Here is a 23,730-nt window from a genome sequence, read left to right as displayed (position 1 = left end):
CAACAACACAGATGAAGCGCCTTATGACTGACATGATCACGTAGCCTATTCCTACACTTGAACACTTCTACACACTGCGGGTCTGCCTTATCACCACAGAAGACAAAAGTCTGTGTCGCAAATGGCACTCTATTATCTCCAAAAGTAGTGCATTGTAAAGGACGCGCACTAGGTCACGGTTGGAAGACGGAAGCCACAGTGACTCAAAAGCTCATAAAATCATACAAGGCGGTCAGTCATTGTGACAGAGTGGTTTATATTAAGGTCACACTTTGTCTCTGTAATGTTCCACAGTGCAGAGTGGGTTGATTATACAATTGAATTACATAGACAGTGGTTGATGGGAATTAGACGAATAATAGACAGAAAAGGGAGATGATTATGCACGAACATTTTATTTGCCCCATCTAATATGATGAGACCCCCTCTCTTAAACCAGGCCTGGGCAATTCCAGTCCTCGGATTGGTGTTACACTTTCCTCCCCATCCCTAGCGAACACACCTGATTTAAACTAATTGCATTCTAAACTGAAGATCATGATTAGTTGACTATTGGAGTCAGGTGTGTTAACTGGGGCTGGGGCAAAAGTGTGACCACCAATCAGGCCCCGGAGGAGATTCCCAGGCCTGCATTAAACTCTAAATCTGAGGGACAAATTAAAACTGTAAGTCTAAAATTGTTTGTCAGAGAAACATATATATTTTGTATTTTTGTTTATTGTTGTAGCATGAGAGTTTTTTTTCAGATAGCAATGAGCTTTTCAGTGGTATCACACTTTCAGGTAATGATTGATACAGAGGGAAGAGAGGGATGAAATAGCTATAGTTCTTTGGGTTGGAGTCTGTCTGGTGGTGAAATGAGCTGTGCGTCTCGGGTCAAGAGAATGAGAGTAGGGGGACACTTGCACTAGAGGGTGGACATAGGTTAGAAAGGTGGGACATTACAGAACATATTTGGCAACACTTGAAGATAAGTTCAATAAAAAGGTATATTTTGTATTATTTAAAACTATAGATTTTTTTTATTAATTCCAATTTCCTTAGAGTGGCTGACCACCCTCTGTAGGTCCAGTTTGTTACTCATGTCATGCACCTTGTTTGAACTGAGAGCCAGCAAACAGTGTTAGGCTTTGCCTGAAGAGGTCATGCCCCAAGCTTAATATGTTAATCTTTACTGTTGGATTTATTATGGATATTTGAAAATATTAAAAAGTTATTTTAGAATGAGTTTTACATGTATGTAAATTCCATGTACCTTTGTCTTAGATGCATGTAAATGTTAGATATGAGCATTTCTAAGGCTGCTGAAGTTCAGAAAATGAGAGTGATTGATTGGTTGTCAGACAAAGCTGTTTTTGAAGGTTAAAATGTTTACATAATCTAAAATCTAGCAGGACATTAGTAAGCGTGCTGACATTCGCTTCTTGATCACAACTATCCTCACTAATTTGACTTGTAAAGCACAGGCAGGTAGATGGTATATGGACATCTGCATTGCAAAACCACTTTAGCTGAAACAAGGGAGGGCATTGATGATTTTAGCAGCATTTGGTCTAAAACATCTATTCTCTCAATGTTCACGGTACATCATTTTCATTCTAAATATTCATAAGTGTACTTTCCTCAAACTATCACTGGTTGGATATTCACAATGCACCACTTTTAAGGCAGTGTATAAGTTTATTAAATGCACTGTTCGATTCACCTTATAGACAGAAACCTCGACTCAAATTATTCCAGTTGTCATACTATTAAATTCACTTCACACAACATTGTTAATCTTCACAAAAGCAAACAATTAGAAACAAAACTAGTTAATGCATCATGATATTCTATTTTTAAGTTTATGAGAGTTCAACAAAGTAATATATGTTTTGTAAGTTTTTTTTCTATTTTTATTTTATTTAACTTGGTAAGTAAGTTAAGGACAAATTCTTATTTACAGTGATGGCCTACTCTGGCCAAACCCCGACGACGCTGGGCCAATAGTGTGCCGCCCTATGGGACTCCCAAACAAGGCCGGATGTGATACAGCCTGGATGCAATGGTGTTAAGAAACAACGTGGGGACAATGTGGATATTTCCTCTTTCATAACTCAAAACACTTCTTCACAGTTCAATGCCAGTGTGAAAGAACTGGATTTACGTTTTGCTACCAGAAAAAGTACCACAACCCAACCAACTGCTTCTTGACACAATGCCCACTTAACCCGGAAGCCAGCCGCTTCAGTGTGCTGCAAGAAACACCATACACCTGGTGACCGTGTCAGCGTGAGCTGGGCCAATTGTGCATGGGTCTCTCTGTCGCGGCCAGTTGCAATGGAGCCTGGACCAAGAATCTATAGTGGCGCTGCTAGTGCTTTAGACCACTGCACCGTTTGGGAGGCAGCACATATCACATTTAACTGATTGTTGTCTTCATCGAGCCAATTTAGTTTCTATCCCATTCACGGAGGAGGTTACGAGCTCTGCTGCCGATTCAGGCTTCGCTGTCTGGACGGGACAAATGCCTGCAGACACTGCAGCTCTCCAAGGGCTGGGACTACAAAACGTCATGTTTTATCTATTTCAATCGTAAAATGACCTTAGTGAAATACTGGCACTTTTTAGCCGCCCAAAGAAAGGTCAAAAGGTCAACAAAGAGGTCATTAATTGTTCACTTGATTTTCATTGTTTAGCCTGCCAACAATGGACATGCTTTCCAAAATCCTTGTCTATTCCATTTCCACTTTTCTTCTGTCATAGCAACTGACTATATTGTCAATCAGTACAGTAGGATAATCGTCTTGGGCTCAACACTCCACAATTGCTCAATCATTGTCCCCTTCTTTGTCTAAAAATTAACAATGCAATTTGTGTCAGATTTTCCACTCAAGTGTTATAAAGGGTTCCATCAATTATTTTTAAACAAAAGTTATATAAAAGAAAGAAAATAAAAAATGTCTACTCATACCAACCAAAATGACAGAGGCAAATGACCAATTCATCCAAATGATGAATTTTTTTATCTACATTGTTTCTATGTTTCTGTATGTACAGTGTATTCAGAAACTATTCAGACCGTTGACTTTTTCCACATTTTGTTACGTTACAGCCTTATTCTAAAATTGATTAAATAGTTCAATCTATACACAATACCCCATAATGACAATGAAAAAACATTTTTTATAAATGTTTTCAAATGTATTCCAAATAAAAACAAATGAAAACAATTACATAAGTATTCAGACCCTTTACTAAGTACTTTTTGAAGATACTTTGGCAGCGATTACAGCTTGGAGTCTTCTTTGGTATGAAACTACAAGCTTGGCACACCTGTATTTGGGTTGTTTCTCTCACTCTCCTTTGCAGATGCTTTCAAGCTCTGTCAGGTTGGATGGGGAGCGATGCTGCACAGATATTTTAGAGGTCTTTCCAGAGATGTTTGATCTGGTTCAAGTCCAAAATCTGTCTGGGCCACTCAAGGACATTCAGAGACTTGTCCCGAAGCCACGCCTGCATTGTCTTGGATGTGTGCTTAGGGTCGTTGTCCTGTTGGAAGGTGAACCTTCACCCCATTCTGAGGTCCTGAGCACTATGGAGCAGTGTTTCATCAAGGATCTCTCTGTACTTTGCTCCGTTCATCTTTGCCTCGATCCTGACTAGTCTCGCAGACCTTGTCACTGAAAAACATCCCCACAGCCTGATGCTGCCATCACCATGCTTCACCTTGGGGTTGGTGCCAGGTTTCCTCCAGACGTGGCACTTGGTATTCAGGTCAAAGAGTCCAATCTTGGTTTCATCAAACCAGAGAATCTTGTTTCTCATGGTCTGAGAGTCTTTAGGCGCCTTTTGGCAAATTCCAAGCAGGCTGTCTTGTGCCTTTTACTGAGAAGTCGCTTCTGTCTGGCCACTCTACCATAAAGGCCTGATTGGTGGAGTGCTGCAGGGATGGTTGTCCTTCTGGAAGGTGCTTCCATCTCCACAGAGGAACTCTACAGCTCTATCAGAGTGACCATCGGGTTCGTTTTCACCTCCCTGACCAACGCCCTTCTCCCCCTTGTTTGCTCAGTTTGGCCGGGTGGTCAGCTCTAGTAAGAGTCTTGGTGGTTCCAAACTTCTTTCATTTAAGAATGACGGAGGCCACTGTGGTCGTGGGAAACTTCAATGCTGCAGAAATGTTTTAGTACCCTTCTCCAGATCTGTCTCTCGACTCAGCCCTGTCTCGCAGCTCTACGGACAATTGCTTCAACCTCATGGCTTAGTTTTTGCTCTGACACGCACTGTCAACTGTGGGACCTTATACAGACAGGTGTGCGCCTTTCCAAATCATGTCCAATCAATTGAATTTACCACAAGTGGACTCCAATCCAATTGTAGAAACATCTCAAGGATGATCAATGGATACAGAATGCAATTGATCTCAATTTCGAGTCTAATAGCAAAGGGTCTGAATAGTTATGCAAATAAGGTATTTCTGTTTTAAATTTTTAATACATTTGCAAACATTTTTCGCTTTGTCATTATGGGGTATTGTGTGTAGATTTGATGAGGACATAAAAAAAAAATCAATTTTAGAATAAGGCTGTAATGTAAAAAATGTGGATAAAGTCAAGGGGTCTGAATACTTTCTGAATGCACTGTAACTGTAATGTATGTGTGTCTATGTATATCATTTGTTTATGGAGCGTATCTGTCTAAGTTGTTACGCCTGAAAATAAAATCATCTCTTGGTTGGACCAGGGCTCTCTTGAAAAATAGATTTGAACTCAATAAGACTAACCTGGATAAATAAAGATTAAATCAGTAAAAAAGTATATACTTTGAGTTTTTCAAATGGTCTCTTGTTCATTTTGTTACCACAATCTTTCCTAACCACCCTTCAACCACCCTCCAACTGAAATTGGATTCCTATTGCAGGGATAAACGAAACCCCCTTTCGCCCCAGTTTGCTCATTTAGGTCACAGATATCTCTCCTTCAAAAAGTCCCTTTGGATATTGCCAGTGACATTTACGATAACTAATTTCAGCGTATTCTCCCTTGTGCCCCTTGACCACGACCCTGACCACGACCCTGACACTAAGGTTTCATCAAGACGCTCTCTCTCCTCTATGGTCGGCATCTCTCCCCCCCCTCCTCTTCCTTTCCTCTTTCCCCCCACATTTGTCACTAAGCACCACTGCCGGACTCCCAGGCCCAGCAAGTGGAATGGAACGATGGAAAGATCTTAAATCATTCCGGGGCCTCGTAGGAGTGGGAAAACTGGAACGAGTGAGAATATCATGAGTTGGAGAGTGATACAGTGGATATATCAGCAGTTGGATACAGTGGAGATGGATATCAGCAGTTGGATACAGTGGATATATCAACAGTTGGATACAGTGGAGATGGATATCAACAGTTGGATACAGTGGAGATAGATATCAGAAGTTGGATACAGTGGAGATAGATATCAGAAGTTGGATACAGTGGAGATAGATATCAGAAGTTGGATACAGTGGAGATAGATATCAGCAGTTGGATACAGTGGAGATAGATATCAGCAGTTGGATACAGTGGAGATGGATACAGTGGATATAGATATCAGCAGTTGGATACAGTGGATATAGATATCAGCAGTTGGATACAGTGGATATATCAGCAGTTGGATACAATGGAGATAGATATCAGCAGTTGGATACAGTGGAGATAGATATCAGCAGTTGGATACAGTGGAGATAGATATCAGCAGTTGGATAGAGTGGAGATAGATATCAGCAGTTGGATACAGTGGAGATAGATATCAGCAGTTGGATAGAGTGGAGATAGATATCAGTAGTTGGATAGAGTGGAGATATCAGCAGTTGGATAGAGTGGATATATCAGCAGTTGGATACAGTGGATATATCAGCAGTTGGATACAGTGGATATATCAGCAGTTGGATACAGTGGAGATATCAGCAGTTGGATACAGTGGAGATATCAGCAGTTGGATACAGTGGAGATATCAGCAGTTGGATACAGTGGAGATATCAGCAGTTGGATACAGTGGAGATATCAGCAGTTGGATACAGTGGAGATATCAGCAGTTGGATACAGTGGAGATATCAGCAGTTGGATACGGTGGAGATATCAGCAGTTGGATACGGTGGATATATCAGCAGTTGGATACGGTGGATATATCAGCAGTTGGATACGGTGGATATATCAGCAGTTGGATACGGTGGATATATCAGCAGTTGGATACAGTGGATATATCAGCAGTTGGATACAGTGGATATATCAGCAGTTGGATACAGTGGATATATCAGCAGTTGGATACAGTGGATATATCAGCAGTTGGATACAGTGGATATATCAGCAGTTGGATACAGTGGAGATATCAGCAGTTGGATACAGTGGATATATCAGCAGTTGGATACAGTGGATATATCAGAAGTTGGATACAGTGGAGATAGATATCAGAAGTTGGATACAGTGGAGATAGATATCAGAAGTTGGATACAGTGGAGATAGATATCAGCAGTTGGATACAGTGGATATATCAGCAGTTGGATACAGTGGAGATATCAGCAGTTGGATACAGTGGATATATCAGCAGTTGGATAGAGTGAAGGTATTAGAAGTTGGATCACTTTCCACTGGTCACTTTCAATTAGGTCTATGACATGGTGAAAGTAGAAATCAAACAACGAGGAGGCACAACGGTAAGTTTAGGCTTTTTACTCCATGGTGCAGGCAATGGACATGAACGACGTGTCTGTAGGTGACTGTGAACTTTAACACCAATGGGTGCCCACTACCACTATATCCAAAACACTCCGACCCACCCCCCCTTCTCAACTTGCCTACCTGGTTAAATAAAGGTGAAAAAAAACATAGCTCTGTGCCAGTGCCTTCATCCTCACTATTCCAGGATGCATATCATGCAGCATGGAAATGACCCCCTCCCTCAACAGGCCAGGAACCACCACCTGGTTGCCCCTCAACACAAAGTTCCTCCGACGAGACCAGTAGGGCCCAAACTGTCTGCTAGGAACCTCCCGGAGGCCCATCCATACAGGATCCTTCAAGGTCAGTGCAGCTATCCTAGAAGCATGGAGAGGGGCATCAGGCACCACCCCTCCAACAGCATTACTTCCCAGGGAGGTGGTGGCTCAGACAGGTGTAGCGAGTGGCAGGAGACTAGCCAGCTGCTTTTGTTGGATGATAGCAGAGCTCATAGCTATGGGGTCCCAGTATCAAGCTCTGACTTCATATGATGGAACAGGCCCAATGAGAGCTTGTGGTTGGTGTAGACCACAAAATGGCGACCTGACAAATACTGATTGAACTTCTTGACGAGAAAAAAAGATCACCAGGGCTTTTTTTATCCAGCTGTGTATCGTTCTGTTCATTGGCAGTTAGGGTCCAAGATGCGAAGCACCCAGGTGCCTCCCGACCATTATATTCCACATGACTCAACAAGGCACAGAGACCATAAGGAAACGCATCACAGACCAGTAACAGGGGTTTTCTATCATCATAGTGGGCTAGCAGCCCATCTACAATGGATGTAACCCACTTAGAGTGCTTCACTGGTTTGAAAACCCCTGAGCCAGCAATTTATCCAGAGACTCATCTACCTTCAGCCAGAGAGTGAAGGGTACTGGGTGACCTTTTAAGGACTTAGGGGGCTACTTAGGGTTGATGGCTATGGACAAAAGGGGCCCCTCTGCAAAGCCCAAGGCTCTGGAAAGCTTCTTCATGCTGCTTGATAATCAAATCCAGAGAGTTTTGAATGTGATAAAACCCCCGTGACCTCGATGGCCAAAGGCACAAACCTATCGCAGCCCAGTTATCTGGCTCCAGTGGCCTGAATGAGGATCAGGGGTAGCCTGCTATGGTCCGTTCGATAGCTTTTACGTCCACAACATTTTACTCGGAACTTCAATTGGACCTGGGACGATTGCCTTAAAACGACATTACCTTGTAAGAGCTCCGTGTACACAACCCATGGAAGGTTTCCTCGCTAATCAGTGAAACATCCAGAGTCAACTTCCGGCTCAGTTGATAGAACATGATGCTTGCAATGCCAGGGTTATGGGTTTGGTTCCCATAAGTGAAATTGTATTGACTGTAAGTCACTGGATAAAATCGTCTGCTAAATGGCATTTACTGTATATATTTCCATGACATGCTTTTGGCCATTTTGCAGCACTGTGGCCATACAGGCCTTCTTCCTCTCGGGCTGTGGCCCTCCATGAGTACTATAGACCACCTACTCCTCAGGGTTCTGTTGTGTGGCCCTAGTGGGCATGGGTCAGCTGCCAGAGACTGGGACTTTTTCAAACATACTCGAGCTATACGTCTCCTGTGTTTACGATAGTGACAGGTTGCAGCACTAAACCTACAGCTGTTGAAATTATGGCCCCCCCCACACACACACATGTGAAACAGCCCCCCCCCCAAGCCGACTACGTACAGTGAGATGAATGTCAGACACAGTCGGAGAATCTGGTCTCACAGTGTAAAGCAGTCAGCATTAAATGCAGCAGTCTAAGCCGCCAAGCATTTGGGTTTTAGCCAATAGGTGCCATTGGAGAGACTCATCTGATACCCCGCAAACAATTCTGTCACGCAACGTCGGCTCCAGCTCATCTCCAAAATTACAGTGCACCGGAAACCTACGCAGACCTACGCAATGAAACTGGAGACGTTTTGATTTTCCTTATGTTTACAGTTATGAAAATGAAATCTCTTTCTGACGGAGCTGGTCACTTCACATGTCACTTTATCCTCATAACCCTTTGCAGAAAGCAGGGTCGGAGACGAGCAGAGGATGTCATGTAGAATATGTCACCCCCCCTGCACAAACTCAGCCACACAGTGCATTTCTTTACGGCCTTATCAATGTCATTAGCAACGAAAAATCATTGGAGCTCCTCAACGTACTCCTCCCAGGAGCCATCCTTTTTCATTACGAACCCGATGAACATGAACTGATTGCCAAAATTCCTGAAGTATCCCTTGAACCACTTTACTTAAGTTTAGTACACAAGTTTAATTTCAACAGAACAAATATATGTGATGTTGAATCAACATTGAAAACTGATTGGATTTGCAAAAACTCATTACCCACAGCACACAGACTGGTTGAATAAACGTTGTATCCACATCATTTCAATTAAATTACATTGAACCAACGTGGAATAGATGTTGAATTGATGTCTGTGCCAATGGACAACGTAAGGGCATTTCATATTTATACTTTTAACCTAAATCCAATGATATGGAACAATGTTTTGTTGAATTCACGTTATTTGCAAACTCAAGCAAATGTAAATCAAAACTAGAAAGTAAACTAACGCCTGTGCCCAGTGGGTTGGGCCGAAGGGGAAAAACTGGAGATAGAGTGAGGATATCAGGAATTGAATCACTCAGGCCAGAGGAGAACATTTCCAGGGAAAACCGATAGTGTTCCATTCTCCATTAATCTCTCACTGGCTGACGGCTGGTCTAAATTGTTGAAGCAGAGGCAGTGATTTACCTTCCTCCTATTCCTCTCCTCCACTGTTCCCTTGATCTTCATCAGTCTCGCCCTACCCCCATCTCCCTGTATAGACGCACCCATCAACAAATGATTACACCCCTCACGTGATGGATTAAGTAAGAGTTGCCGTGTTTTTTTTAGGGACCCCCTGAACCCAAGCTCCTTAATCATCCATCAGTGGAATAATCCATTGACCTGGGCAGGAATCCAAGTCCAGGCCATAGTAATGTGATTTCATCTATCATGGGGAACAAGATATTGTCATACAATATCAATCTGGACATGTTTCTTATATACACTGAGTGTACAGAACATTATGAACACCTGCTCTTTCCAATGACGCTGGACTGACCTGGTGAATCCAGGCGAAAGCAATGATCACTTATTGATGTCACTTATTAAATCCACTTCAATCAGTGTAGATTAAGGGGAGGAGACAGGTTAATTAAAGAAGGATTTTTAAGCCTTAAAACAATTGAGATCATGGATTGTGTATGTGTGCCATTCAGAGGGTGAATGGACAAGACAAAATATGAAGTGCCTTTTGAACAGTATTGGAAAAAGTACGTAATTGTCATACTTCAATAAAAGTAAAGATATCTTAATAGAAAATGACTCAATTTAAAGTGATCTTCTTGTTTTTTTTTCTTTATTTACAGATTGCCAGTGAAACACTCCACATAAATTACACGCAAACGTGTGTTTAGTGAGTTTACCAGATCAGAGGCAGTAGGATGACCAGGGATGTTCCAATGTATGGAGTAGAAAGTACATTATTTTCTTTAGGAATGTAATGAAATAAAAGTAAAAGTTGTAAAAAATATAAATAGTAAAGCAATGTACAAATTCTCCAAAAAACAACTTACGTAGTACTTTAAAGTATTTTTACTTAAATATTTTACATCACTGCCTTTGAAAGGGGTATGGTAGTAGGTGCCAGGTATGGTAGAAGGTGCCAATTAATATATCTGTACCTCACACATGCAATCATCTGTAAGGACCCTCAGTCGAGCAGTGAATTTCAAGCACAGACTCAACAACAAATACCAGGGAGTTTTTTTTCAATACCTCGCAAAGAAGGGCACCTATTCGTAGATGATAAAAAAAATGTAAAAAGCAGACATTGAGTATCCCTTTGAGAATGGTGAAGTTATTAATTACACTTTGGATGATGTATCAATACACCCAGTGACTACAAAGATACAGTCGTCGTTCCTAACTCAGTTGCCACAGAGGAAGGAAACTGCTCAGGGATTTCACCATGAGGACAATTGCGACTTTAAAACAGAGTTTAATGGCTGTGTTAGGAGAAAACTGAGGATGAATCAACAACATTGTAGTTACTCCACAATACTAACCTAATTGACAGAGTGAAAAGATGGAAGTTTGTGAAGAACACAAATATTTAAATACATGCATCCTGTTTGCAACAAGGCACTAAAGTAATACTGCAAAAAATATGGCAAAGCCGTTAACTTTTTGTCCTGAATACAAAACGTTATGATTGGGGCAAAACAAATATTACATATTACTGAGTACCACTCTCCATAATTTCAAGCATTCTGATGATTGCATCATGTTATGAGTATGCTTGTAATCGTTAAGGACTGGGGAGTTATAAAATAATAGTGAAGACATCAACACTATGAAAGAACACAAGTGTTTAAACAAAATCAAAATATATTTTACACAGCCTGGAGGTGTGCTGGGTCATTGTCCTGTTGAAAAGGAGAGGCGAAGGTCAAGAGCCGTACGTCATCCAAAACACGACCCTTCCAAGCCGCACTGCTTCTTGACACAATGCTTGCTTTACCCGGAAGCCAGCTGCGCCAATGTGTCGTAGGAAACACCGTACAGCTGGCGATAGAAGTCAGCGTACATGCACCCAGCCTGCACAAGGAGTCGCTAGAGCGCGATGGGACAAGGACATCCCGGCCCGGGACAAACTCTCCCCTAACCCAGACAACACAGGGTCAATTGTGCACCGCCCCATGGGTCTCCTGGTCACGGCCGTCTGCTACACAGCCCGGGATCAAACCTGGATCTGTCGTGACGCTGCACCACTTGGGAGGCCCCGACCTGAACTTCTTGACACACCTGTCAATGCCATGAATCCCAAGGCATCATCTTTCATTCTGGAACAATGTCATTGGTCACAGACATTGTTATTCATGTACGTTTATGGTTAGACATTAGGATTAGCAGTATGGTTAAGGTTCCCGAGTGGCACAGCGGTCTAAGGCACTGCATCTCAGTGCAAGAGGTGTCATTACAGTCCCTGGTTTGAATCCAGGCTGTATCACATCCAGCTGTCCCATAGGGCGGCACACAATTGGCCCAGCGTCGGCCGGTTTTGGCTGGGGTAGGCCGTCATTGTAAATAAGAATTTGTTCTTTACTGACTTGCCTAATCAGATTGTATGACTTTGTGGCTGTGCCAGCTAGTGACCACTCTGCAGAGCTGCCTCCAGAACGGGATTCCTGACAACAACAAAAAACGCTAACCCGCTTTTAATCAGTACTTTTGCAATTCTGGCTGTAAAGGGCAGCACAGTTAAGGTTTGAAAAAAATAATAACTATTATCCTCTCCATCATTGCCTGACAAAATCCTTGACGTATTTAATGGGGGCTTGGTCCCTCAAACAGACTAGTCACTGTGATGTATTTGTATATTTACATATTTCTAGAACAGCAGGCAAGATGGATGTTTTTTTTAATTAAAAATATATATATATATTGTTTGAGCTCTGAGTCGAGAAATTGAAATATCCCCAGTATAAATATATTTACTTCACAATTATCAACAGTCAATCACTATTCTGATCAACTGAATATTTTTGTTGTTGTTTACGCATCAGACAAACCCGCATGAAGTCCCTCCTATACTGCAGCCTATTACAAGTAAGCTACGCAGCAATACGGCATCTTAATTGCGGCCACTACAGGAGTCCTTCCTTTGTTGGGTGACCTTCCTCCATGAGCCAGGGAAAAAAACATTTAAAAAAGGGGAGGGTATGCCTAGGGAACGGCACTGTGGGTTATTGAAGGGCCTTCACTGGCAGTGACTGTTTGTGTGTTCCCTCCTATCCGCCCTCTCACTCTTCCTTCTTCCCACCCACTCAAGCTACAAAAAACTTCCCCTGGAAGACATGGCTTGAGACAATTAGACAGCAGGGAAATCAATGTGTCGTCCCTGGGGCCTGAGGGAAAAGGACAGTTGCTGGGGCGAGTTGGGAGAAAGAGAGCCTGTCATTTTCCGTCGTTTAATTAATTTCCTGGGTCCCTGAGGCTGAAGGCTAGAGGGAGAGAGGGAGGGAGGGAGGGGAGGGAGGGGAAAGACTGATAACAGAATGAGAGTTAAAGTACGAAGGTGAATTGAATTACAGTGGTTTATATGGTTTGTTGCTTCTTGCTACAAATATGATTATACAACAGCAATTTAAAAAATCCCAAATACATTTTCACAGCTGAGAAACTATTTGCATAACTGTCTGTATTTCCAACTGAAAGCTAACTTAAGTAAAATTATTAAAGTTTTGTAAGTGTACCTTATAGAAATTAATGGATTCTAAATGTTAGGCTTCCACCCGTACTTCCAGTTGTTAAACTTCTGAATGTTAGGGATCTCTCCTCCTGAACTAGGGAGGGACCTGCCATTGGCTTACTTTAACCAATTATTAACCAATTACATTCTACGTTCCGTGTCTATCACCATAAAATGACAGGACATTCTGGAAATTCTGGTTTTGGAAGAAAGCAGGCTAGCTGACGTTGTACAGATCAACTGAAAGTACTATAATGTGCTATACCAATCGAGAAATAGTGCAATAAAGATGTCCATCACACTATCCATTCAATCAAATAATCAGCGCTCTTAGGCTGTTATACATTGCTTTGAACAAGCCTCTAATACAGGGGAAGGCCACCCTGGTCTTTGAAGAGCCCCAAGTACAGGGTTGTGTTCAGTAGGCACAAAAATGAAGAAAATGATCCAAACCAGAGTGAAACGGGAAGTCGCTATCTGAACGTGTCCACTAAAAAACATTCTATTTTCCTTTGTGTTGTGCCCTAATGAACACGACATTACCCACTTTGCCTTAGAACCTGAGAGACCAGATAGGTGGAATTCAACTAATCATTGAGATAGATAAATATTTTAAGTTGTGGTGTGATAGGTCAATTAGTTAAATTAGTGTGGTGATTAGCAGTCAGGAGTGGTCGCCTGGTTGGACCTGAACTCTGCACTATATCACTGAAACTCCAGGACCACAATGTCTTACTTTAGAATCAATCGAGGTAAGACTGCCCACAACTCTCAATTCAATTCCGTGGGCTTTATTGGCATGGGAAATATATGTTTACATTGCCAAAGAAAATGGAATAGACAATAAACTAAAATATTCCCTCTGTGAACATCTCAAGAGCTTCTGCAATTCCTTTGTGTGAGATCCTTTTGCTATGATAATTGGAGGTCTCTCTTATCGGCAGAGATGATCCGAAAGCTTCGTTTGTGAGATTGATTGGACGTCAAACTTCATTTCTCTCAGTGAGATAATGTACAGAGAAATGTTTTCTTTTTTTCTAAGGGAAACCATTCTGATCTTCGGCACTACTGGAAAGTGAGATGAATGCTGGAACCCTTCTGTAGTTACCCAGCTACCCCTCTATTTACCCAGTTCCCTCTTCATGATAGCTCTAAAGAGGATTGTATACACTACAATGGGCTAGTTATAAGACATTATCAAAGGGATGCATCATTTTATTTATCGGCCCAAGATACTCTTAACTCGTGTGCATAACCCCAACTCTAGAACCAAATGACTCTGCGGTGTAAACTTGATTTAGCTGTAAAACATTTTAATTGACTTGGGTGTAAGGTCTTCCTTTCATAGGCTGTACCATTTTGATAGTCAGTTTAGTCACCAAAGGGTAATTATTTTAAGCAAGTAGCAGAGAGTACCAGTTGTACAATCTAATTTCTGAGCAAAGAATGCATCTGCCTTGGGACAGATCATGCTCTTCAATGGAGAAATCATAGGGCCATCTCAATATGACCCTTTCACTGCATTTCATAGTGTTCCAACTGACCTTTGCACTTTGTTGTACTGTTTTGTTTTAATCACAGGTGCATGAATGTTGACTAGTCTTGTTTAGGAAAATTACCTCCCCTTACCCAGGTTAAAGATATTATTTATTTATTGAACTATTTTATCAGGGAGTCATACTGAGACAGGCAGAAATATAAGTTTAAGATCAGCACCAATCTGATAACTACTACCACATACTTTGTGATATTTATCCTGACAGAAACAAATGTTTCCTGAAGGCCTTACCTGGTGATACACCCAACGTTACAATACAGCACCACCTTCTTAATAGATGAGCCCTAAATTATAGAAAATACACACGTCAGTTATGTACATATTGTTGTTCTATTCCTTTTGCTTATTTTCTGAATAACTGTAAGATGTAAATATTGTGTTGTTCCTGGAAGCTGTTGCCGTAGTGATAACCAAAAGATAACTGTGTTGTCCAAAATCCAAAATACAAGTAGAAAGAGAAACAGGGTCATAAAAAACAAACACATTTATCAGTAATATGGTCCTCAATCAGCTTTCTGAATGACCCTAAAGGAGGTATTCCCAACCTGGGGTACCCCTGCCGTCGGGGGGTACGCCAAATAAAAGGTGATTCAGGTTTTTTTTTAAATGTATAAACACTTTTGTTTTCTTAATTTTCAAACAGTCCGTTCATATTTTTCAAAGGACTATACTTTTGGGTGTTTTTTTTTCTTTCGTTCTCTCGCCTGAGTAGCCTCATTTCACTGCCAAAAAATCAAATTAAACCATCTAGTGTTCAGCGAATTAACAACACAATGTCAAATACAGGTAGCCAAGTCAAATAATTAACATCCAATCACATCAACCGTTACTAGCCAAACGTAGCTGCTGCTTATTTTGGTATCTGTACTGATGGCGCAAAAGCTATGACAGGGAGACATAGTGGAGTGGTAACGCGCATGCAAGCAGTTGATCCCGACGGCACTTGGGTACACTGCAGCATCCACAAAGAGGCTCTTGCTGCCAAGGGAATGCCTGACAGCTTGAAAGACATTTTGAACACCACAGTGAAAATGCTTTAACTTTGTTAAAGCAAGGCCCCTGAACTCTCGTGTATTTTCTGCACTATGCAATGATATGGGCAAAGTATTGACAAGTTTTTTTTAAATTGAGAGATAAGCTTAAACTTTTCTTTACTGACCATAATTTTCACGTCTGACCACTTGCACGATGATGAGTTTCTCACACGACTGGCCTCTCTGGGGGATGTTTCTTCTCGCCTGCATGATCTGAATCTACGATTACAGGGACTCTCCCATTACAGGGACTCTCCCATTACAGGGACTCTCCCATTACAGGGACTCTCCCATTACAGGGACTCTCTGCAACTATATTCAATGTGCAGGACAAAATTGAGGCTATGGTTAAGAAGTTAGAGCACTTCTGTGTCTGCATTAACAAGGACAACACACAGGTCTGTCCATCATTGTATGATTTTTTTTTGTGTGCAAATGAACTCAAGCTTACCTACAATGTCAAATGAGATATAGCAAAGTACCTGAGTGAGTTGGGTGTGCAATTAGGCAGGTACCGAAACGGATGACACAAGCAACTGGATTCGTTATCCCTTTCATGCCCTGTCTCCAGTCCATTTACAAATATCTGAACAAGAGAGCCTCATCGAAATTGCAATAAGCGGTTCTGTGAAAATTTAATTTAACCAGAAGCCTCTGCCAGATTACTTGATTGGGCTGTGCTCAGAGTATCCTGCCTTTGCAAATCACGCTGTTAAGACACTGATGCCCTTTGCAACCACATACCTATGTGAGAGTGGATTCTCAGTCCTCACTAGCATGAAAACTAAATACAGGCACAGACTATGTGTGGAAAACGAGTTAAGACTGAGGCTCTCTCCAATACAACCCCCTTTCAAGCACACCCTTCTAATTAACCTGTGGTGAGTTATTCACAATTTTCGAAGAACAAATAAGGTTTTATATGTAAGATGGTTAAATAAAAAATTAAATGATTATTTGTGCCGTGGTCCTATAAGAGCTCATTGTCACTTCCCACGAGCCAGGTTGTGACAAACTCACACTCATTCTTATGTTTAATAAATGTATCGTATAGTGTGTATGTGTGGCAGGCTTACAATGATGGAAAAAAACAACATTTGAGAGTGCGCTGACCCTGGTGCTAGAGGGGGTACGCAGCTGGAGGTTGAGTGTTTTGAAGGAGTACGGGACTATAACGAGTTTGGGAACCACAGCCCTAGAGGAACCACAACATAAGGTGCAAGAAAACTCATATGTCTAAAGTTTAGTGAAGATGTTAGGTACAGTGGGATGTCTAAAGTTTAGTGAAGGTGTTAGGTACAGTGGGATGTCTAAAGTTTAGTGAAGGTGTTAGGTACAGTGGGATGTCTAATGTTTAGTGAAGGTGTTAGGTACAGTGGAATGTCTAATGTTTAGTGAAGGTGTTAGGTACAGTGGGATGTCTAAAGTTTCGTGAAGATTTTAGGTACAGTGGGACTTTTTGTAGAAGGGTTTTATAAATGAAAACATAGCAATGTATCAACCTACGTGACATCGAAGTGGGCCAACCAACTTTCTAGTAGAGAATGCAGTGATGACATCACAGAGGGCCAACCAACGTTCTGGTAGAGAATGCAGTGATGACATCACAGAGGGCCAACCAACGTTCTGGTAGAGAATGCAGTGATGACATCACAGAGGGCCAACCAACGTTCTGGTAGAGAATGCAGTGATGACATCACAGAGGGCCAACCAACGTTCTGGTAGAGAATGCAGTGATGACATCACAGAGGGCCAACCAACGTTCTGGTAGAGAATGCAGTGATGACATCACAGAGGGCCAACCAACTTTCTGGTAGAGAATGCAGTGATGACATCACAGAGGGCCAACCAACGTTCTGGTAGAGAATGCAGTGATGAGTACTAATATTGTCACCCGTAATAAAGCACAGTGCGCAACAGCATCTAACGGCTTTAATGAAGTGGCAGTTGTGTTCATATAGATGATGTCGCCATAGTCTAGGACTGATAGGAATGTCAACGGAATAATCTGCTTTCTACTATTTCTTGAGAGGCAGGACCTATTTCTTTAGAAGAAGCCAATTTTTATCCTCAGCTTCTTAACTCATCAATATGCTTTTTAAAAGACAGCTTTTCATCTATCCAGATGCCAAGAAATTTGTAAGCAGGTACACGGTCAGTATAGACACCATCATACATATGTTGAAATCAGTTATTTTTAAGTGCTCTAGAGAACAACATGCTGTATATTTAGTTTTACTTGCGTTCAATACTAATTTCAGGTCAATAAAGTTTTTCTGTAATACAATGAAGGCAGACTATAGTTAGAGCCTGGTCAACCTACACAACAGTATCATCAGCATACAATTGCAGGTTAGAGTTTTTTACAGACGATATTGTTAACAGTAAAAAGTACAGGACCCAGAATCGACCCCTGCGAGTCACCTTTTGTAATATCCAGGATACCTGATTGAAAAACATCAGTAGATACACATGGAGTTCTATCTGTCAAGTCATTTTTAAACCAGTTACATGCAGCCTGGTCTAGGCCAGTTGAAGAAAGCCTCTGAATTAGCAGTGATCAACAGTATCGAAAGTGCTATGACCTGGTCTAAAACCCGACTGATGTACATTTAGAATACATTTCACAGATAAGAAAGATCTTAGCTGAGGATTAATCAAGGATTCTAGTATTTTAGCTAGTCCAGAAAGTTTAGAATTAGGCCCATTTTTAAAAATTATTTATGTCACAAGGATCACCACTTTTGTGAAGGTGGAGTACATGGGCCGCCTTCCAAACCTTGGGGATAGTACCCGATATAATTGTCAAGTTGAAAATAATGGTTCATGATTCAGCAATCAGGGAGGCAGAGAGCTGCAGCAAAAATAGATCAAGCGTATTAGCCCCAGTGGATGTATTTTTTACATCAATCATAAGCAAGGCATCGAGCACATCACAGATAGTAAATTGTTGAAATGAAAGAAAAAAACAAAGATTCACTAGACAGGTTAACCGTTGAGTCAGCTAGAGGCTGGCAGAGGGAAGAGCAGTCGACTGACTGACCAGGGTCAATTAAACCACCTTTTCTCTCAACTAAAAAGCCTGCCGACATAAAATGATGATAAAAGCATCACTTATCCCGTTCTTCGCAGTTATGTCAGTCAGACAGATCTTGCTTAGACAGGGAAGAAGAGGAATTTGTACACTTCAGTGCATTTTTATCTGTTTCACCTGTCTTGTGCTTGTCTCCACCAAGTGTCTTCTATTTTCCCCATTATCTCCTATGTATTTATACCTACGTTTTCTGTCTGTCTGTTACCAATTCGTCTTGTCTCGTCAAGTCGTTTTTTCTTTCTCTCTAGTTTGTGTTCTAGTCTTCCCGGTACAGACATGTTTTTGACTGACCTGACCCTGAGCCTGATTGCCGCTCTACGCCTACTTGACTCTTCTTAGTATTACTAATCTCTGCCTGTCCTGGACCTACCATTTGCCTACCCCTTGTATATATTACATCTCTGAGACTCTAACCATCTGCCCCCTGTGTCTGCATCTGGGTCTCATCCTGTGTCTTTATAGTACGAACTGATCATGACTGACCCAACAGACTCGGACCAGCTTGCAAGGAGCCCCTTCTTAACCTTATGGAAGTACTTCATACCTTGGCAGAATGCCTTGACCAGGGTTTAAATTCATTATTCGAGCAATCCCTCAGACTATCTATCATGCTGCAAGCCACAACCGAAACCTCCTTCAGGTTGTTCAAAGATAGTGTATCTCATAACGCCGATGTCTGTAAGGGCACTCGATTGGGCTACGGCGGTGTGGGAGCAACATTCTGCTGTTTGCCTTCGTCTGGAGGATTTCATAGCAGAGGTGAGGAAGATGTTTGATTCTCCGGGGTCTGGGAGAGAAGCGTCTCAGAAGCTACTTCAACTATGTCAAGACTTCCACAGTGTGGCAGACTATGTGGTAGACTTTCGCACGTTGGCCACCGAGAGTGGAACCCGGAGTCCCTGGTCGACACCCTCCTTCATGGATTATCGGAGGTAATTAGTGGCCCCTACTCCAGGGGGCCACTGTTTTCTCCAAGCTGGATCTGGAAACGAGAGGAGGACGAGTGGAAGAACGCCTTCAACACGGCCAGCGGTTGTGTTTAGAGATGGTTAGAGACTGGAGACGAGTTACCAGTCCCCGATGATTCGGGTCTTCAGATTCTCTCAGGAATGCAGGCATTGGGGACCTCCGAGGATGACTTCGGAGACAAGGGAGAAACCGTGGATGAGCGAGTGTGGCTGAGAACATACCTCATCTCCCTCCTGTGTTCCCATAGGCGCCCATCGATCATTACGGTCAAGGGGTCAAGGCTATGAGGGAGTCAAGATCCATGGGTAACTCCCGAGCAGCAAGCTCATTCTTAACCACCTCCGAAGCGCAGTGCAGGAACATGTCGAAAAGTGCTTCCTGGTTCCACACTCTCTCCGCTGCCAAAGTGCTTCCTGGTTCCACATACTCTCCGGAAATCCACCGCATAGTCTGCCCCCCTGCCGGAGCTGGATTAGCTTCCGGGCAGCTTCTCTCCCTGAGAACGGGGCATCAAAAACCTTCCTGACTTCTCCCACAAACCCCTCCGGACTGACTGCTGTTCCCAAATGGTGGGAGCCCTCCAAAACATCAGCGTGATGAGGTAGGCTATCTTGGTGTGATCCGAGGGGAAAGAGGAGGGCTTGAAAATAAGGGCACACTGAGCTGAAAACACCCGATAGGTGCTCGGCTCGCCATTAAGGCGTTCCGGGTGGAAGTAAACGGGGCTACCGGGAAAGTAGAGTGGCCGGTGGGGCGGCGCTGCTGACCGCCGATTTACTGAGGGGTGGTGGGGTTACCACCATGGCAGACTGCCCCCCAGACAACCCGCAAAATTGTTCCAGCAGCATGTCCAACGTCCAGTCATGGCGCTCAACCAACGTCTGGACCCCCCCCATAAGACCACGAAGCAATTCCTTGTGCCTACCAATGGAGGCTCCTTGGGAGGAGATGGCGTTGCGCAGCTGGCCTGAGTCTGCTGGGTCAGTCGGGCAGTTTGTACTATCAGGTATGAAGGTAAGACCCAGATGCAGACAATGTCGAATTAACAATGGTTTAATAATCCAACAGGGGCAATACAGGTCAAGGCAGGCAGAGGTCAGTAACTGGAGGTAGGGCAACAGCACCAGGCAGGCTGAGGGTCAGGGTAGGCAGAGGTCAATTATTCAGAGGTGGGGCAAAGGTACATGTCAGCAGGCAGGCACAGGGGCAAGCAGAGTGGTCGGGTAAGCGGGCTCAGGGTCAGGACAGGGACTTGGAAAAGCAGGAGCTGAGAAAAAACGCTGGTTGACTTGACAAACAGAGAACACAGGTATAAATACACAGGGGATAATGGGGAAGATGGGCGACACCTGGAGGGGGGTGGAGACAATCACAAAGACAGGTGAAACAAATCAGGGTGTGACAGATTGCCAGTCTACTACAGTCAGTTTTTCTTGCTTTGGGTCAGGCCTGATTTCTCATCAGAATGAGCTCCGATATCTCAGAAGAAAACCAAGGGTTAGAATTTTATGTCTGCCAGAGTAATACATATGGAAGAGAAATGTTCTAGAGCTAACTCCTGTCATGTAAAAACCCTTGACAAGAAAGACTTTTTAAATGTTCACTTTTTTAATTAAATGAGGATGCTGTTTCGTATCTCTAATACATATTATAGGACAATGTGCACTGAAATGATATGCAAATACTCCATTTGACACATTTTTATGGGGGATGTTAGTAAGAATGAAATCAATCAATGAGGAGTTAAAAGGGTTTTTCACATTTAGCCGTGTGGGTTTTGAGCTCAATTGAGTCAGATTAAAATCAATGCATATACTCCTAAACTGATTTGAGGCCAGGGATAGCCAATCCAGATTAAGATCCCTTAAAATCACCAGAACTCCGAGGACAAAAAAGGTGTTAAACACTTGGATAGAGCACCAGTAGCATCCGCCATGGCAGCAGGGGGGCGGTAAATCCCAGCATCAAATAATAAACACTCGGATAGAGCACCAGTAGCATCCGCCATGGCAGCAGCAGGGGGGGGTTAAATCCCAGCAACAAATAAACTCAAATTTCTTGGGAACAGAAATGTTTAAAGGTTGGGACGTCATGAAATTAGATTTTTAAATGTATGGCCACTCCTCCCCATTAATGTAATATTTCAAATCTAAATACATTATAATAATTTACTTCAACGTCTTTATTACATACAGAACCATTTAACCATGTTTCCGAGATAACCAAATGTCAGTTGTGTCCATTTTTAAAATCATACTTTGCACGTTTAGGTGCGTTAGCCCAAGCCCACTACGAGATTTAGAGTCAGAGGGTATTCAGCACATTCACATAAGAGCTAACAGGCATAGGGTCATCTGCAGCTATTCTTTGAGTGAGCTGAGAGTTTGCCAAGGCCCCTGGTCAACCATGTGAGAGCAGAGTAGACTGAGCATTTGACAGACTTCCCTCAAGTTGCTGGATGCGGGAACTGGGGGAACTGGAAGAGCAGTGTTGGCAGAGCTCAGTCCACCCTGATGAAGCTCCAGCCAAAAGAGTGGAGCTGCTGGAGGGGATCGGAGGGGCTGCCAATGCTCCATTCTGGGTGTGCACAGGAGGCCTTGGTGTGGCTCCTTTTGCAGTGTTGGGCCTGCCATGGGGAGCAGGAGTTTCCCAGGCCTGTCCAGGGAATGAGAGTATGGAAGGTAACCAAAACTAGAGGGAGGTTGTGGGGGGAATTGAGGAGGGTGGTGTGGAGGGCAGTGTGGCTAGCGAAGCTCCAAACTTTCAGCATATGAGGGCTGATGATGTGAATGATACATGGTGTTTACTGCATCATGTGGTGCACTACCGTCGTTGGGCCATCGCACACGGTCCTGAGAGAGGCTAGCATTTACCCTCTGTATGGTGTCAGGGTGGAAGTCTCTAAGTGTGAATAATGATATGGTTTGAGGAGTCAAGCTGTGCTGGAGACTACATATTGGGGAACAGAGGGAGTGGAGACTGTAGCAGATAGTGACAGTGGAAAGGTTTTAAGTTCAGCAACAAGAGGTTGCTCTTGAGGACCAAGAGGATTTGTTGGTCGAAGTAGAGGACAAATTGATCCAGATTGGTCTCTGAACCTTGAACCATCAGTGTCGTTATTATCAATATTAATGTTAAATTTGGGGGTGGAACCAATGTACAGTTGCCTCATTGTTCTGTTTTTGGACATTTTAAGTTAATTGTTGGTCTTATGGAAAAGAATTAGGATCATCCATTTTTATTCCTTTTATTCCCTTGTTCGCTTTTACAGCAGGATAAAACTTTTTTCCCCCTGACTCATGTAACATTTTCAGGATACGCGATGTCAAAGTCTCTGAAACTATGCTTAAAGACTGCATCCCCGTCTTCATCTCCATGGCGACCTCTTTAAACAATGCATGCTGTTCTAGAATGATGTGCATGTGCCTCTTGATTAAAGCACTTATTTAAATAATGCATCTATAGATCAATGCACTTTTATGAATAATAAAGATATTAAAGGTGCATTTGTAAATTCGCTCTGGCTATCTACTCTGATTTCAGAGCATTCTTGTCTAAGTGTTTTATTTAAAAAAAAAATTGTTTCACCTTTATTTAACCAGGTAGGCTAGTTGAGAACAAGTTCTCATTTACAACAGCGACCTGGCCAAGATAAAGCAAAGCAGTGCGACACAAACAACTCAGAGTTACACATGGAATAAACAAACATACAGTCAATAACATGATAGAGAGAAAAAAGTATATATACAATGTGTGCAAATTAAGTAAGATAGTGTGCCAGAGTGCAGAATAACTTCTGAACGCTCAACACCAATTGAATATGGCCGGTGTAAATGTCTGCAAAGAGAGAGTAATTCAATTGTTGCTAGCAGCACAGTTACAGACACCAACGCTCCGAGAGTGTAACACTATGAATTTATGAACAGACAATCTGACAACACTCTATTTATGAACGCCCAGAGCGCACTCTGAACGCTCTCTGGCACACCAGAGTGAATTTACGAACCCACCTAAATGTGTTTTTCAACAAAACAACACA

The sequence above is a fragment of the Oncorhynchus gorbuscha genome, linkage group LG08, assembly GCF_021184085.1.
Source record: "Oncorhynchus gorbuscha isolate QuinsamMale2020 ecotype Even-year linkage group LG08, OgorEven_v1.0, whole genome shotgun sequence".
Lineage (NCBI taxonomy): Eukaryota > Metazoa > Chordata > Actinopteri > Salmoniformes > Salmonidae > Oncorhynchus > Oncorhynchus gorbuscha.
Note: the sequence above shows the minus strand (reverse complement) of the source record.